At 36.1% G+C, this 14,711-nt stretch overlaps 1 protein-coding gene across 48 annotated transcripts in view; it reads right to left on the minus strand.

Moving 5' to 3' along the window:
• Nrxn1 (neurexin 1) overlaps positions 1–14,711 on the minus strand; it is a 1,065,367-nt gene that overhangs the window by 392,039 nt on the left and 658,617 nt on the right. The window lies entirely within an intron of this gene.

Consider the following 14,711-nt stretch of genomic DNA (forward strand, 5'->3'; position numbering starts at 1 on the left):
CAGGGTCTTCCTAACTTTGCTTAGGCTAGCCTCAAATTTGTAGTCTTCCTGCGTCTGCCTCCCATGTAGCTGGGGTCACAGGTGTGCAAATACCCTCACTTTGTATGCAACACACATATTTATATTCAATCATCAGGTAGAGTAGCAGTGCTTAAAAATTTTTTAAGTAGTAATAACCAAAATGTCAAATATGAAAAGGGATTGGTGAAATAGGTACAGTCCAGATGGATAACACTCAGTCTCTAAAAAGTTATAATTTATAAGGAAATTCATATCAAATAAAGATATTAACATATTTTAAATAAAAAAGAAACATTTGCATAAGAATATTCTCCATAGTATCCTCTTTTGAAAAATATATAATTATGTAAACAGAAACTATTAGAATGTACATGCTAAAATTTTGATGGTGGCTTTCAATGGATATTATGATTATGGATGTTCTATTTATTTAAACTTATTCAAATCTTCTAAAGTAATACTGATAATCACAAATAACAAATGTTACTGAAAATTTCAATGTGCTCTAAATGTCCTAAGAGTTTGACAGGAAGAATTTAAGCACATAGCAGGCTTTCCTTCTCCTTCTTTCATTAATGATGATGGATTAGTAAAACAAGAGCGTATCCTTCAGCTTTTGCCTCCCATTTACCAGGTTTTCACATTAGAAATCCTTCCTCCCAATACCTATTTCCCTTGTTCCCAAGCCCTGATTGCTATTTCTTCTCTATTAAAAAAAAAAAAAAATCTCTGATTGCTCTCAGTTCAAGTAAATTTTAATGAATAAAGTAGCTCAAAAAACAAGAGGAATTCTCAAACTGTATATGGAAAATGTGTTCAGTTTCTCACAGCTTGTTGACTGCCATGGGAGTTACTTGATTTAAAATTCTTCACAAAAGTTGACTTGGATATTGTTAGATTACTTTGAGTCTGAGTATCTCAAGAATAATGCTTAGAAAAAAGCAGTCCAGAAGTGGGAAGGAACCTAGAGCTGATCATCTCCTCACCTTCTTGGGTCTCAGAATCATTATTTGTAAAATTAAGGGTAGAAACTAGCTAATTGCTAAATCCCTTTTGGTATAACAAGTTTCTAATTCAGAAGGTCTATTTGACATCCATGCAAATTCAAAAAGAATGAAGAATTACAATCCAATCGTATGTCATTTTAAAAAGTGTATAGCTGATTTAAGAATAAGACTAAGAAAAAGAAAGTTCATTAAATATTTAACATTAAAAAATCACAAACATTAAAGGAAATGAAAGTTGGAAAGACATTACAAAATCTAAAACATTATAAATAGAATATGATGAAATGCCTGCTGAAATAACACATGCTTCAAAGCTTTCTTGGTCAAAGAAAAATGTGTTAGCCATTAAGAGATGTTTTTGGCTTAAAAAAAACAAGAAACAGCACTTTAGTTTGCATAATAGATGACAATAATCCTTCCTAAGGATATTGAGAACAGAAGACCAATAATGTTTAAATAGAAGGACAAAAGGAAATTGTAGACTGAGATTTTAATTGTGCATGTTCGTACATATAACCTTCAGAAGTATAACTCTATAGCTAAAACAAAATGATAATTACATCTAGAGACATTCTAAGCCATCAAAGCATTGGCTGTGACCCTTGAAAAGGAATGTTCATGCAGTCTACTTCCTACATGAATACTTTCTATGTATGACAGTCCTTCCTAGGGAAGAGCAATTCACTTAACAACTTGTTAGTACCTTACTAATATTTTTCCACAACTGATCATGAATGTGAAGATAACAAGTTTGAGCTATTTTCCTAAGAGCTGCCATACATTCTCTGGATGTAAAGCAATCACTGTTAGGAAAATGTTCCTTAGATAATATGTGTTTGCACATGTGTTTACCTAGTTTGCAAATCAGTTGAAAATATTTGTCGATGATGGCATAAGCCCTTTTCCTCAAATAGTTGTATATTAAAATTTCCAAAGTAAGTAATTAAAAATGCAAATTCTTAAGCCCTACCCCAGATTTTCTGAATAAAGTTTCTTTCTCTTAGGGTATAATACAGGCATCTTCTTATTTCAATAAGCTCCATAGGCTATTATGACAGAGTTTAAATTTTAAATATCATCAGCTTATGTATATCAGGTTAAAGTATTACTATTTCTTAAATGACTAAGTTACTATATTATTACAATATTTGTATTTTCCATACATGTAATTATATAGCACTTTATAAACATTATTTTATTTAGTCCTTATATAATCTGGTTCAATGAGAATAGGATTGTCATTTTTATCTGACTTAGGGATGTCATCCAACCACCAACTGGTGTATCATGACTCCAATTTTTATACTCTCTTCAACTTATGACAAATTTTAATAAAATGTAAGAAGACCTTAAGAAATGAATCTCTAATGGTAGAATTACATGCAATGAGAGAAATATTTAAGTGTTACAGCCTGTTTATGTAGCTCAAAAAATCATACCCTGATGATTACAGCTAGCTTTAAAATTAGTTTCAACTAACAGAGTGAACATGTTACTGCTTCAATGTAAGTAAAGAAGGTCTTCTAGGAATTTTTCTACAAACATTTGAGTACTCTGAACATTTATTGCAGCAAAATCCATACTTGCTATCCTCGGGGAATTAAAACTAGGGGAATTAGAATGGTATTTTGCAAATATAGGAAGCGTTTGTATAAACACATGGTGTGAGTATATCCCAACCTAATCTGTGTGCTCATGGAGGACACCTGGCATCACTTTCACTAAGCTGGACAGACACAGTTTCAAGGGGAACCCTGACCTCTATCTGTCAGCTAGGCATCATCCTTTGTATCCAAATAAGAAAAAGGCATTTCCAAAGTGAGACTCTCTTTTTATAAACTTGTCATCTCTGTAACTCTGTAAATAATCAAATGCTTTAATTACTAAGTTTTTGACAGAAAATCTCAATTTTCCAAATGCTGTTTAATACTTCCCTACACATAATTGGGTATTTTAATTATATATGCTTCTTGTCACTGTTCATCTAAAAAACATTATAGCATTAGTTAACTAAAGATGTATTAAATCTGAATGTTTTCCCTGGTTATTCCACAATAAGAACAAGCCAATGACTTCATTCTTCAAACTGGAATCATTTCTTTTTCAAAACACAAACCCCAATAAGCAGGAAGAAAATTTAACCACCACACTAACAAAACTCATTAAAAAACAATCAATAATCCTGACCATCCCAAACAATTTCTACTTTTATTTTATCATGACAGACCAACACTTCCTGTTATCTTTTTCTCCTAGCCCAGCACATCTTGGCCTCTTTCCGTATTTCCTTCCCAGTATCCCCACAAAAACACTATGTTCATTTATCATTTTGGTCTTCTAAGGACAGTGCACAAATAACCTGTGCTCACCTGTGTGGGTGGCAAAAACTGCACTGGATTCAGGGAACCAGCCAGCCTAAAGGGTAAAAGTCCCAGCTCTACTTGTTATAAGCATGACTCAGTAAGGCCACTTAAAGTGACTAAGCCACATTGTTTCACACCTGCAAAATGCTTCACACTTCCATACCTAATTTATAGGCCTCTCATGGATAGTACATAAGATAAAACATAAGAATCATTTTGTAAACCCTAAGAGATCTTCAAATGTGAAAATGGAAATGTAAGCAAACATCTTCCCAGTTACCAAGAGGATATCTGCCAATCTGGATCTGCCCTTCTAGCTGGTGCCGTGGTACAGAGGGAATGACTGGTGTGGCAGAAAAACAGTTGGTGGATGAAAATGAGGTGGCTTTCACCTCTCCTGTGGTGTCTCCAGAACATTGCAAGACTAACTTGGGGTGTCCGAAAGGACAGGAGGCAGGCACGTTAAGTTTGAAAGCCTGACGGAATGGATTTGCCAGCCTGTTTCAGGCCTGGGTCCTTTGGCAGAAAGTATGGCAATGTCCTCCCCCAAGCAGCAGGCACTTGATAAGCACCTGTTGACTGACTGGTCTCTACGTTCTTGGCACTCGAGAGAATCGTAATTTGCCAGCAGAGAGTGTCTAAACACCCACATTTTGGTAATAACCTAAATATCTGCATATTGTGAGTGAGGAGACTGAATGAATGAAATGATGTAAGAACACTCAGCTCCCCGAATACACTGCCTTTATCTTTCTCTTTGCAGGTGCAGTCCTTTTTTTATATATAGTAAGGGTCTCACGGCATCCTCAAGGAACAATGGAGCCCTCCCATAAAAGAGAAAGAGGACTTTTGGTCTGCCCACGTGTTGATCACTCAAGAATGTACTACTCTCTGCCAGCTCCCAGCCAACTTCTAGACAGCACAATACTGTTTCCCAAATGAACTAAGAATCAGGTCTGTTCTATACTGTTTTTCCCAAAGTCCAGAAAAGAAGTTATATTGTTTGATGGGTCTCATGTTAAGCAAAATACACAAATACACACACACACACACACACACACACACAGCCTGGGGGCATACAAATTGTTGGGTTTCTACATAAGGTCCTCTTATTAATATCTGTGTCTTCCTTTTTTGGATGAATCAGATGACAGGAAAGGATCGAAGGTTACACACCTGTCTTTACTTTAAGCAGCCTAGCAAATCAATCTAGAATGATAAGGATGCAACCTACTTTAAACGGCCCAGAGGACAGTCTTCCTTATAACTAACTTCAGTCCTTTCTATCTTTTTCCAGAGCAAGAAGAACCACTGGGAAGGACTAGAAGGAGGTTTGGCTATCACTTTGAGAAGCTGCAGCAATTCATCAGGAAACTTGCCAGATGCTTACATAAAGTATCAAATCTTTACAACAATCTTATGGAGTAGATATTATTGGCTTTATTTTATTCTTGACAAACTAAAGGATCAGGAAGGTTTAGAAACATGTCCAAGGTCAGTTCTTTAGTGGATAGCTGAGATCCACGAGAGTAATCCTTTAATCTCACAAGGGAATGCTCAGAATTCCTGTGGTGTTATTTTAAGTGGAGTGTATGGAATCCTGGTAAATCAACTATAATGAAAATTAAGCTCTGAAGGGGGTGAATTCAAGTATGATATATTTGATACATTGTAAGAACTTTTGTAAATGCCACAATGTACCCCCACCCAGCACAACAATTAAAAAAAGAAAATTCTAGTGTTAATAAGTTGAAGAAACAAAATAATCTTTAAGAAAAAGAAATCATTTATTGCCATCCCTTCTGAATTATGCCCCAATTTATATAGTCTAACTCCAAAACTCATCAAATACGAATCATAGAAATGCTTTAATTCTCCACAGTCGCACAATACTATGTATACATAATGAGCACAACATGATTTCTAAAATCTTCTAGGTTTCTTAATTAAGAAACTATAATTAAAATTAGGATACTTAGCTTATTAATTGTCAGTCTTTTTACTATAACCTGCTTCAGAAATATATGCTGTCATTTAACCATTTACAGAAGGATTCCTTTCATTTTAGGAGAATATAATCACATTATCATACTCATCCCACTGTTGCCTTTTAATTGTAAATCATGGTTGTATTTGGCAAATTAGTCTTTTATCACTGCAGACTATCAATTTGGTAGGGACTGTATTTGCCAAGTAGAATGAAAGTAGTTAATAAACATTAATAAACATCTTAAATCAATCACTCATTTACTCTTGATGTGGTAATATATATGAAGATTAATAAATCAGACAAAACAAATAAAGTGATGAGGAAGGAGGTCTCTGGATGTCCTGTGTACTTAAGCACGATGTCTAAAAACAAATTAAAAGATGAGCAAAAGGCAATAAACTTTCAGAGAAATGACTTGTTGAAAATTAGACAAAGTGAATCTACACAGTCATCCTCTGCTGGTCCATTATGGACTGCTGGCAACAAAAACTGGAGGAAAAACAAAATGTTCAATTAGTAAAGTTAAATTATTTTGCTGATAGCACAATGTAGGAGCTAAGAGCCTGCATCTCCTAGTGAGTTTGGATTTAAATCAAGGCCCCAAAACTTCAGTTTTGTAAAATGGGCGCTGAAAACCTTGTCACCTTAATATCCTTACATGAAGATTAAATGACTTAATGTTTTGTAAAGAGTTTAGAATGGTACCTAGCATATAAGTCCTATGTGATTGCTCAATAAATATATGATGAAACTGACCATTTGCTATTACTTTGCATAGTCTTAGTTCTTTCTCTACACATCCATTTACTAGGGAGAATTATCCTATTATAGTCACTTCCTTATTATAAGCCAAGAATTGAGTTAGTTTCATCTATAATCTAAAATTTTAATGAATTTCATTAAAAAAAGGCAAAGTTTTACATTTAAAAATAAGATTACTAAGACAAAAGTTTTATTACTCACATATATAGTGTTGTTCTAAATTTTAACCATCATAAAGGCACCTGGACATTAATACCTTGTGTATACACTAAAACACAGACTTTTATTTAAAAGTTCGAAGCCTATCAGCAGTACTCCACTTTTTTGATTACAGTGTGATAAGTTGCTCATAAGCAGCAGCAAAGCATTTGCACTTCACTTAATAAGTGTCCCAAGGAAAGAGTGGGGAGCATATTTAACAGTATGTAGTTAAACACTTTGCTGACAGAAATTAATTTAATATTCATCTTATTCTAAAATATGTTAATACTTAGACTGTAGACATGAAAACGACTGAGACAGCACACTGCAATATTGAAAATGTTAAGTGTGGACTTTAAGGAAACGTAAAGTAGAGTGTTGGGAAAAGTGTCTCTCTGAATTTTGGAAGCATGTTATCTGGAAAATGATCAATTTTCAAAGACTATGTAGACATAAATGTTCAATATGACAAGATTTTCAGAAATCATATGAACTATAAAGAAAGTAGACTATTAAGTGACGCCCTGCAAACCAAATTGAAAGTTCAGTTTCCACATTTATCTTGTAGGCAAAAATTCTGAGTCACTTAAGTCAGTCACGTTCAGTATTATTGCTCTACACCAGATTGTAACATACTTGATCAGGGAAAAGGATAGTTATACATAAGATGGCATAGATACATAGATAAATTACATTAACAAAGGCAAATCTTGTAAAATTTTAAAGCGAAATTCATAGGAAAGCTACACATTTCTTGAAAATGTGCTGCTGCAGGTTCAAAAGTGCTAATCGGGTACTGAGAGTGTTGTTAAACTGGAGAACCACACTTGCCCTCAGTCCAGTTATTAGAACAGCATAACAGTTTTTCTCAGTGATGTGCTTTATACTCTGCAACTGTCCACACTTTAGATAACTCACTTTTAATATAAAACTAGAGATTTCAGAGTCCAAAATTGTCTGTTTTCAGAAGCATCAAAACTACTGTTGTTTAGCAGCTCTCAATCTTGAAGTCATCTAGAGAAACATGGGATGATGACCAGATAGTAACTAATAGCCAAGACAGGGTGAATCACATTAATAATTACACGTACCAATGTTAGTCCAGTGCAATCCAGGTAATCAAAACAATCATTCAGAAGCAACATCCAAATCAGTGAATGTCACTGCCTTGAATTTTACCACCCAGTAAAAAGCACTGAATTGCTGTTTACCTAAAAGTTTTGTTTCTTTCTGCTTACTAATTTTCAGATATGTATCATAATACTTTCTTTTATTAGTGGTAATTATCTGTAGAAACAAATTCCAAGTATATACGTGAATATGTAAAATCCACAACCTTCCTTTAAAAAATTTAGATCATATTATATGCGACAAACTGGGGGTCCCAAAGCCAAAAAGCATTCCTATAAGATTAATACAAGCTTTGTAAAGCTTAATATGGATATAAGTGCATAGCTTGAAAATATACTCGAGTATATTTCTGCAGTGCCTCAGTTCTAATTCACAAATCTCACAGACATTAAGTCCATGCAATCAACACAGCAGGATCTTCTTATCTGCCCGTACAGTTGGTGATTAAAAGGAAATCTGTCCAGGAACCATCATCTGTTAGTTCTAAAGCTCTTTAGTATAATTGTAATTATTTGATTATAACATTCCTTATCACTGACTATCATACTTTAACCTGATTTTGAAAATGGCACTAATTTATCAATCCATTCCCACCTTACTACTTATGTATTGACCAAAAATGCAAGATTAGTTAAAATTCCTTCCACTGGAATGTAAATATAAATTTGACATCTACATTGACTAGAAATTCCTTGGATGTTTTCACCTGGAAGGAAATATAAATGTTTGAAGAGGTAGTTATGCTTGTTCTGATGTGACTACGACACAATTCCCACACTACACAGTATATACATGAACCAACACATGGTACCCTACAAATAGGCACACTTTTAAATGTGTTAATTAATAAATATTCATACAAAGAAATAATTCTTAATAACTATGAGTTTGTACTCTTCTTAGGCTAATTTTATTCTTGATGTAGAAACAATGTTTTTGAGAATTGAATAAGGAAGTGATGACACTGGGGCAAAATTCAGTTGTTCTAAATTCAAATGCAGTGGAGTGGTTTTTTTTTCAGTGTTATGTCTCTTAGCATATTGTCATGGAATAAGGAAAGTATTGGAGCTACTTATTAAGTGGCCCTGGCAAACTCACCACCTCTAAATCTGTTTCTTTGTCAGCAAAATAATGATCAAAGCACTACCAGAGATGTAAGGATGATTAAACAAGACACTTCACGTGAAGGCACTGTGGAAATATATACTTACAAAATAGCCATTTTCCCTCAGTTTTGTCAAAACTTGAGGGAATGCATTGCTATGTGATGAACATGGAAAAAGTTTGCATTTTGGAATATTTTAATCTCTCTGTGGAAAGATAGTCAATATCACACATAGGCCCGAAGGGGCTGGGCAAACAGACCAAGTGAACTGAGCAGGTGCCTTTTAACAAAACATTACTTGAGACTTCAGCTGAGAGGAAAGCAGTGGGCAAAATGGACCCCAATCCTGAAATCCAAACCATGGTTCCTATGGACCTACGTGAACCACCCTCTAAACAGCGATTAAGACAGGAACTTGTATACAACCTTTGAGAAAATAACTCCAGTTACAGCATGCTTGGAATCAATAAAGCTCTGGGAAAAAGGATTTTTAAGAGATCCCAATGATCAAATTAATCTGAGAACCAAAAATGATCTTAGAGGTCCATCTTTTTTTTTTTTTTTAGAGAGAGGTATATGATTGACAAAACAATATGAAAAACCATTCTCAATATTATTATTGAGATTTTTAACATCTTAAAAACAATTTGTGTTTTTCATTAAAAAGAGGCATGAAGTATAAATGAGTCACTGATGGCTGCCTATATTGGCCTTTGATGATATTGTGTTCAGGTGAAAGTACAGATGAATGAGTGCAGCGTCTCCCCACTACTGCAGCACAGGTTTCTTGGAAAAGCATTTTAAATGATGAGAAAGATGAGTAAGAACATTCGATTTCCAACTCTGCCACTAATTTACCGTGATCTCATGGGTCTGGTTTACTCAAGTTATTTAGGTCTCTGTTGTCACACTGATAAAATGAAAGGGATGTACTCATCAAAGTTCTGAGCTAAAAGAAACTGATTTTTCAAAGCAGTCACTGAATTCCAGAAGTCCCACAATTATCAGGCAGACTCAGGACTAGAACTCAGATCTCTATTTCAAGGTCTGTGATTTCCAGTCTCCATAGTTACTCATTGAAGTCTCTTAATTATTTAAAAAAATTTATTGAGAATCTACTATATATAGTCTAGGCACTTTTCAAATTCATGGTTTCATTTATTCTTTACAGAGATATTTTAGTTTTCTGGTTTAAGAAAACATTCTTAGTGAAGAGAAATAGCTTAACAAATTTACACAATGCTAATAAATGATAATGACCAAATTTTCATATGGATGTGTTTCTGAGAATTATCTTCACCAGACCAAGCTGCCTCAATTATTTATACATTAGTGTGCATCTAAATCAATGAATCCCCCATCTTAAATACATTTGCAAAATGAGTCTTGTGTCTATTTGAAAAATAATAGTTGTATTTTTTGCTACAAGAAATATGTCCAACAACGTGGAAGAAAGCAATTGGGTAAACAGCTCTTGCTAGAACATTGATATTAAAGGACAATAAAAGTGATGTAAATAAAATTCACTATTTTGATGTTTCTATCAGATCATTTTATGTTGAGTCCCAGATGATTGCTACATATACATAAACTTTATGGGTTTTTTCATTTATGTTTAGAGACTATCAGTTTTATGGTTGATGTACTTTCCATACATGTGTGAATATGGAACACTGAAATCTGCTGAAGTTGTTTTAAGAAGGGGAATGGAACAGGAGGAGGAAGAATAATGGGGGAGATGAACCAAAAAACAGAACCCCCTGTATATACTAATAAAAATGTAAAAATTAAAAAGAAGTTTTGTTTATTTATTTAGGGATTATCTCTTTCTACTAATATCTTGGAGTTTTAGAACTCAGTGTAAACTTCTTTAATGATTAGAACTTGGGGGTACTGACTCCTCCTCCTTTCTCTTTCCTCCCATTATTCCCTTGATTTTCTGTCCCTCCTTGGTACTGGTACATAAACATAAAAACATATCCCTAAGAGAAATTGTGATATATTTATTGAATGAATGAACAATGCAAGAAATAAATATTAAAGTTTGAAATAAGGAAAAAAAATTACTCTAGAGTGTCAGGATTACTAAGAACATGATTGTTTCAAAGATTGTTCCAGAAATATTAACTGCCCATTGTGTCTGTGTAGGAAGAAGGCATAGAAAAATGCACCCAAACTGTTGCATAATAAGGGCTAGGGGCACAGGGTAAGGAAGAGTAATAGAGTTAATCTGAATAAAGTAAAATATATTCACAGGTGAAATACCATAGTGACATTCCTTTGAACAATGAATATGCACTTAAATAATGAAGGACAGGAATGTAAAACAGGTCCTGTTAGAGGATGGGGATTACTAGGAAGGGGAGGGTGAATGGAGAGGTTAAAAGAGAATGAATAAGGTCAATGTACTTTATATTCTTGTATAAAATAGAACAATTGAACCAGTTCATATCACTTTAAGTAGGGGAGAGGGAGATGAGGGGGAATGATGGTGGAGAGGAACCTAACTAAGAAACATGGCACTCATCACTAGAAATGTCACAATGAAACTCCCTGTACAAATAATATATGCTAATAAAAAGTTTAAAAAAAAAGACAGCATTTCAGTGATGTAAATTTCTGTTTGTGAAGCCAATGGAAGAAGTGCAGAGCAGCAATTCCTAGTTCAGCAGAATATTCAGAGTAAAAAATGTGTCCAGTCACACCCATGAATTATCAAAATAACCAAAGTTTTCTTCAGTGTAGAGTAGATTGTGAAAGGTTTTGCTAAGCTTTTGGTTGATACACAAAAGAGTCCAGAGAGCATCCTATCAAACTGCAACCTCCTGCCTCCTAGGAAAACAACAGAACAACAAAAACCTCCTCAGCAGAATCAATGAGGTGATCAGTGGAACACCATGGAGGTGCGCCAGCTTTTCTTACAGTGTGTGTTATTGTTAATACATGCTGCAAGCAAAACTCTGGGCTGAATTCCTTGCAATGGCTTCTACTCCAAGAGATGAGCCATTAAGCCACATGGAGGACACTCTCAGTTCTAGTTTAAAAACCTCTGAGATCATGGAATTGCTCTGGGCTATGGGCCACAAAGCTTTGATTCTAACTCCTCTTTGACTCTGATCAGAGATTTGGCTCCATTTTTTTTTTTGGCCCATGCATGATATGCCTTAGTAGTCCTACAAAGAAAATTATATTCAAACTCCCTTCAGAACCCACTGCCCTTCTTAGAAGTTTAGTATGTGTACTGAAAATGCCTCAGAAAGAATAACATGATATATTCAAGATGTAATTGTGATCCTTATATAACAGCGTTGAGCTACTTAAATACAAACACACTAACATTTCCTCCTGGGAAAGCCCTTTTGCCCTTTAGTAGTACAGGCTCATAAGCAATAAAATTTCTGGAGTTCATATTTGTGGGAAGAGAAGAGCTGGCATTGGTGTGCTCAGATCTATAATGGCTTTCTCCTTCCTTTATCTCCTGAAATTATTGTGAGGCTCAAAGCTAATTTTCTAAAGTATGCAGAGCAGAGGTACATAGGAGGCTGGGAGCTAAGATGGGAACCTGAGCATTGCACTGACATCATTCTATGCCCCGCACATATGGCACATCCTGAAAAGCAGTACTGGCTGAGCACACGGGTCTATTCTGGACTCTCGTTGGCTTTAATTACAAACAGGCTTGCTTTTTACCATTTACAGTCCCACAGTGTTCTGGTTATTAAACTAGAAATTTTTCTCACCATTTATGTTTCTAAACACATACAAAATAAAGGGGGGTCCAGCTGTGCTCTTAGTATATGCATTTAAAAAAAAATTCTCATCACAATCTCTGCAACTGGGTCAGCTTGCACAAAGACACTCAGGTTAGCCATGAGCTCACTCTGCACCCTGCAAACCTTGTAAGTGACACCTCATAATAGTGCAAATGAAGCATAGCATGATGAGAAAATGAAGAAGAATGAACCTGGATAGTCAACCCAGCAGTTTTCAAAACATTGGAGACTCAATTTTATTCCTTAAAATATACCACACATGACTTTTTTCTTTTGCACATTCAAGCAATACACACATTGCCTATTATGAAAAAAATGCCTGATTCTCAGAAATTCTAATATAATTGAACAGGCTCACCCATTTGTTCACTTACACACATATATTTGTAATAGTCTCAAATTTTGAACTAAACCTCATTCTGACCTGTCTTGATTTTCTGCTAGAATGTATCATATTGTAATTTACCTTTGTGCTTTCCTTTCATCCTCATCTATTAGGCTCAAACATTCTTTCTCTGTGAGCCCTTTGTCCCAATAATTAGCTAAATATTCAGGGAGCTTACTGACCCAACAAATTCAACATCACCTCCTTCTTATTAGGTTCCTTTTAAGCCATCGCCCTGCCTGCCCTGCTCTCCGCCCTTCTGCACTATCATCTCACCCTGGTTTTTCCATTCCCCACACTCAGAGGCTTATTTTTCATTTTAATATTCCTAGATTGTTCTTTATAGAGTTAATTCTCTCTTTTCAAGGGAAAGAAGGGATGAAGTATGAATAATTCACACCTGGCTTTTATTTGGTGGAGGTTGGATCCTGCCTAGTAAGTTTGCACCTCTGATTTAGAAGAAGAAGAGAAGGAGGAGGAGGAGGAGGAGAGGGAAAGAAAGAATTGGAAAGAGACAATCTCTTCTAAACGAGTGAATGTGAGGAGACTGGGGGAAGTTTTACAACCAAATGTGACCATATAATACCATTTCTGAAGGAAAGAAAGTTCTCTGACCCAAAAGAATAATACCAACCGCTACCCACACCTTATTTTCACTATCCTCTTTTACGTTTTCTTTTTCAGTGATAGATGAGCCTGATTTTTCATTCACATAGAGACAATCGCTGTATTCTGGAAGGAAAGTAATGTTTACAAAGACCAGCAGACGGCGCCTGCCTGGGGTAGAAGCTGCAGTGGGAAAGGAAAAGGAGTGCCAGACTGTCGCAGGGGCCCCTTGGTGTCCTCACCCTCTTCTAAGCACTCTCCCCATTCAGCCATCTAGTCCCTCTGCAGAGAGGCAGAGCCACAGAAAAAGACAAGTTTATATATGCATATGAGGTTATTAGTCTAGAGCTTCCCACGGGTACAATTAGGCACCCCACCCCCCTGGCATACCCCCATCTGGCTCACGTTCTGTCTGCCCCTCTGTGCGCCCTGGCTCTCCTTCCTCCCACAGGACTCACACATTCTGCACAAAGGCAGGGCAATGGTGGAGGACTGCATGCAGGTAAAACGAGCAGCAAGCTCCCAAAACATTGTAAGCCAGTGTGAGAGCACCAGAAACTCCTTACTGTTTCAGAGGGATCTACCCTCTGATCCTCGTGGCTAGGAAGTCGGGGTTTGGGGGTTTTCATATTCGCAACTCTAGAAAGGATCACTGAGAAAGAAGCAAGGAAAGAAGGAATCAATTCCTGGGACCCACAGAGAAGTATTTCACCGTTCCACTCCCAAAGAGGGGTTGCCAGGGTGACTGGGTCTCTCTTCATTAAATTATGCTGTAGCTTCTCATTTTAAACCAGAATTATCCCCAGATAGGAAGCCTGTTCCTGGGGAAGAAGGCCATCCAGAAGGCTGCCTCCATGGAGTGTAAAATACATGGGAGAGGGGCAAAGGATCCAGAGCTAAACCAAGTCTTAAAGGTGTGTGGGCCCTGCAAGAAAGAGGTGGAAAAGGGGACTGGAAGTGTTCACAACTTTCACTCTGATTTGCAGTATTGGGTTTTACATTAGGGAAAAGAAAGATTGGGAATGAGGAAAACCACACACACACACACACACACACACACACAAACACACTGTGATTTTATTTTTGGCAATTCAGGAAAAGTGAAATAAACTTTGATATAAAGATGAGAGGAACGTGGCTCACATTTTTGGCCACTCTGCAGAAAGAACCTGCTAACCAAGGTATTTCTCTACACTCTGCTCTTTAAAAAGGACCAAAGGACCTGAGGGTTGGAGAATAGCTTTGTTCTGCTCTAACTTCTCTTCCTCCAGGCAGATCTCCTGGTTTAGCACACCCAGCATTGACTTACTTCCCCTCCTCAGGAAGAACTAGATACTAAAGAAGGAGGATGCAGGACCACTCTTATT

This window comes from Castor canadensis, chromosome 12 (assembly GCF_047511655.1).
Source record: "Castor canadensis chromosome 12, mCasCan1.hap1v2, whole genome shotgun sequence".
NCBI classification, from domain to species: Eukaryota; Metazoa; Chordata; class Mammalia; order Rodentia; family Castoridae; genus Castor; species Castor canadensis.